This window comes from Theobroma cacao, chromosome 9, assembly GCF_000208745.1.
Source record: "Theobroma cacao cultivar B97-61/B2 chromosome 9, Criollo_cocoa_genome_V2, whole genome shotgun sequence".
Taxonomy (NCBI): domain Eukaryota; kingdom Viridiplantae; phylum Streptophyta; class Magnoliopsida; order Malvales; family Malvaceae; genus Theobroma; species Theobroma cacao.
In genome coordinates this window covers 21,448,638-21,453,054 of record NC_030858.1, presented here as the reverse complement: position 1 = coordinate 21,453,054, position 4,417 = coordinate 21,448,638, and the positions used below count along the sequence as shown (strand labels likewise).

Genomic DNA, 4,417 nt, shown 5'->3' with positions numbered 1-4,417 from the left:
AGTAGAGTGATGGCTTTATTCATATATGTTGTGAAATTTTGTCCATATCTCTCTATAAAAAACTCCAAATGATTTGATTCTTAGACCACTAGAATGTTAAGAGGAAGGGCTACAATGTTTATGTTTACTATTTTGCCCAGTTCTAATCAGATCATGGTCAAAATATTTGCCTAATTTGGAGCACTGCAGTAGTAGGCGTGGACTGAATATGATGCGGTATTTGGAGCATATTTTTCACTCCAGAAGTCCAAATGACGTAATTCTTAAGCCCTTACAAAGTTAAGAGATAGGTCTTAAACTTTTGTGCTTACCACTTTTCCCAGTTTTGACCATATCTAGGTGAAATTCATGTTGAACAATGCTTAATAGATGTAGTTCTACACAAGGCAGTAGGGCGACTGAGGTCGAAACGTTGAGCTACTCATGGCTGCGACACTAAAGGAACCACTGCCGCAACACTGGAAATTTGTGGCTGCAGCACTAGACTAGATTGGCACATCATACAAAAACTTGAGAGCTTGGTGTCGCGGCATTGAAGAACTTGCGCGGTGAAATCATGGCCTCGACGCTACCCCAAGCTTCCAAAATTATAAATTTGATGGAATTTTGGAAATTAGGTTACTTGAAGCCTATTTGAGGGACCTTTTCAGAGGTTTAAAGGGGGAGGCAGCAAGTAACTATTTTGAAGAAAAGAAGCCAAGAACAAAGCAAGAAAATAAGATAATTGAGATCATAAAGCTTCAATAATTAGTTGCTTTCTCCACTTTTGTGGTTTTTTTAATTTTTTTTACTTGGATTCATGGCTGAATTTCTTTGGATTTGTTTTTATTAGATATTATGAGCTAAACTATTTTTCTAGGATTGTGGTGGATTTTAACATATAGTTTGAATATTAGTTTTTCTTTTGTTTATCATGAATGGGTGTAGTTTTGTTTATTTAAATCTATTCTTAATGCTTTTGATTGTCTAGCCAACAATTAACTGATTTATGAATGTAATTGAGACTCGACAGAGAGATTTTAGATTGAACTAAGATTTGAATAGTGTATGTTCACATCACTTAGGTGATCTAATTTGCAATTTGAGTAGACATATGCCAATTGTCATACATAGCCACATTAGGACACTTGGTTAATGAACTTAATTTAATTGATTCCTATGGACATGTAGTCAACTCGTTAAGTTAGGCATTTGTTTAAGCAACTCGATGGAGACTTGTCCATAGCTTGGATTCTAAGTTAGTAAAACGACTCTAGAAAGATAAATAACAAGAAAAGCTTGTATCAGATGAAATGTTTGAATGAACCTATAATCCTAGGTCTTTAATATATTACTTTTCTAAACTTATTTAGTTTGTTAGTTTATTTAATGTTGATTTTTAATTGTTTTTAATTACTTTTTCTTCAATTTTTGGATTATTTAAATAAGATTAATTTGTTTTATAATTTTAGTACTTAATGAAACTTTAGAAACAAATCCTTGTGGGAACAATAATCTAGACTTGCTATCTATATTACTTGTTCGATACATATACTTGTGTGTGCAAAATCGATAACAGGTTTTGGTGCCATTGTCGAGGCCATCTTGTGTTGGTCATGGAACCAGCACTAGAACATGCCTCTAATTCACTCGATCATGATAGTTATTGGCACTTTTCTTGCTTGCCTTAAACACAAGTTAATACATTTTGCAATGTTAGATGCCATGATTTTGTGTTGGTCCCATTACTATGTGCTAGAGGGGAGTGAATAGCACAATTTGGCTCTTGACAAGATGTGGAACTAATTTCCAGAACCTAAGAATATAAAAACAGAGTAAGGTGCATAACAATTTAGAGTGGTTTGGTCCAAGACCTACATCCACTACCTTGATTATCCAACAAAGGATTTTCCCAATGATTCACTAAGAATCCGGTGAAATTCACAAGCTTTCACCAAGCTTTTACAATGGCTTTTCGCAGGCTCAACCAAAATTGTCACGACCCAAATTTCGGGCCATGACCGGCGCATGGGCCCAATGGATGTAGTCCACTAAGCCCAAGCAAGCCTATTAATCTGACATGTTCATCATTCCATCATAAACTGCTAAGTCATATATCATAACTTAGAATCAAAATAATATTGAGCATTGCCACTTCATACTAGCATACCAACAGGTGTATATACACTGTCTACACATGTATCTTAATAATTCACATTAGGTTCGTCTATACACAACAAAAGGAGACTCGATGTCCAACGGAGAGACTCAGATGAATGTACAGCTACTGAATGTCGAGACACCTACCAAAAGATGGATACAAGTCCACGAGGACACCACGTCCTAGTTACCGGTTGTCTCTTAATCTGAAAACATGAAGTTGAAAGCGGTGAGCATAAACTCAGTGAGTGAACAAGAAGAGAACAAACATACCATAAGGAATGTTTATCGAAATCATGATGCACTCATTTTCTCAAAACAATACAATTTGTACTAGTTCTTAGTAGAACCCCTCATGGAAACCCCTCATGAGTAAATCACTTAAAAGATCAATACTCAACTATGGTACCAAAGAATCAGAAAATATAGCAAAACCCACAAGTTAGCCAAAATGGACATAAAGTTTATCGCTGCAGCGAACTTCATTCTCGTTGCAGTGAGAACCAGGTCTGGTGAAGGCCCTCAAACTCGACAGTTTTTTACTACAGCGAGAGTCAGAACATCAAGGAAAAAGTCTCATTTTCCTTTAAAACAAGCCATCTTGCTAAAATAACAATAGCAACATGTAACACATGTAAACTCCCAAATTTCAACAGATCAAATGCTCACATATTTGCATTTACAACCATATACCATATATGTATATATATATATATATATATATATCAATCATCATGTACACCCTCCCATCATCATCATCTCATATGCAACGACTTATGCGTACTCTCACTCGCATATAACTGGGTTAGCAACGGCTTATGTGCACTCCTACTCGTACATAGTCGGGTCAGCAACGGCTTTTGTGCACTCCTACTCGCACATAGCCGGGTCCACATCAACATGCAAAGAAGCATCCAATGCATATCATGCATTTTATCATATTGTGATAACACATAAACCATTGTATAGCACATTTTCACAATATAAAATCATTTTACTAAAAGCTTGTTCCCAAGGTACATTTTCTAAGACAAGTTGGATAGAATCTTTCATATTCCCCAAAACAAGTTTGAAATGCAAGTCCACTCACCAGTATTCATTGAGCCTTTAGCCGACTCTTAATTCCCCTAATGATCCAATTAGGGTGATGGGGCTTCGTTAGCACCTACCATCAAATTAACATTTCCATAATGTCAATTTACATACTATAAACCCTAAAAGCTATCTTTTAGCTAGCTTTCAATTGCCATTTAAATGGCCATCCATTTTCACTTTCCTATCACTCCAAAGTGAATTAACAATCTCAACTACAAAATATTCACAAATCAAATCTCTAGTCATTCTCAACACTTAAAACCCAATACTAGTTTACTACTCACCTTGATAGCTTTGTAACTTTGAACTTCTTTCCAAAAGCTCTCAAGCTATTAATAAAGCTTCCTCTTTCTCTCTCTAAAACACCTAACTAGTGAGAGAGTATGGAAACAAGATTTTCATCATTTTCAAGGGTTTTAAAGTGAGAGAGTGGAAGAATACAAGGGTTCTAGTCAAAAGGGCACCAGGGTATGAAAATTAGAGCTAGAGAGAGAAAGTTATGAAAGCTTCACATCAAGCTTCCATGGAGAAATTGAAGAAACGTGAGAGGGAAGAAAACAAGAAGAGGAAGTTGCTGGAAATCCCAAGAAGCTGCTGGAAGGAGAAGATATTTATGGCCCAAGCTTATCCATTCCCTTAGAAATTACTAAAATGCCCCTCCACAAATTAGCTTAATCCCTTGAAATCCCACACTTTTTCTTCAATTTTCCCACCTAGGGTTTGTGTTCTTTCCTTTCCTCTTCACTTCATGCTTTGGCCGGCCATATGGGTGAGACTAAGAGAGTTTTAAATAGATTTTACAAGGAAATTCTAGAATAATCCAAGCTTGACACATGGCATGTTTCCATTGGTCCATGTGTAAACTTATCCATTAAGCAATCTCTCTCCACCACATAAAATATTTCAATTATCCACAATGTAAAATGTTAATGGCTGAAATCCATGGGCATGACAAGTGTTAGGTGGTGTAGAATTCCAAAATTCCAACTTTGCCCTCGTAAACTCGTAAAATTATCATTTTACCCCTAAAACTCCAAAAAATGTCAGAATTTAAATTTTTCACCTCTCAAACTCAAATCATACTCCAATGAGTCAAATGTGATCAAAATCTTATTCTAAAAATTCCCAGTTTGTCCTCAAGTGACAAAATTACCATTTTGCCCCTAAAACATGAAAATCATCA

At 35.9% G+C, this 4,417-nt stretch overlaps 1 long non-coding RNA gene across 1 annotated transcript; it reads right to left on the bottom strand.

Annotated features, from left to right (window-relative positions):
* LOC108663386 lies at nt 2,309-3,648 on the bottom strand. The gene is made up of 3 exons (XR_001929365.1): nt 3,519-3,648; nt 3,230-3,304; nt 2,309-2,345 (listed from the first exon to the last, which is right to left on the bottom strand). It is a non-coding gene; the product is annotated as an uncharacterized LOC108663386 (long non-coding RNA).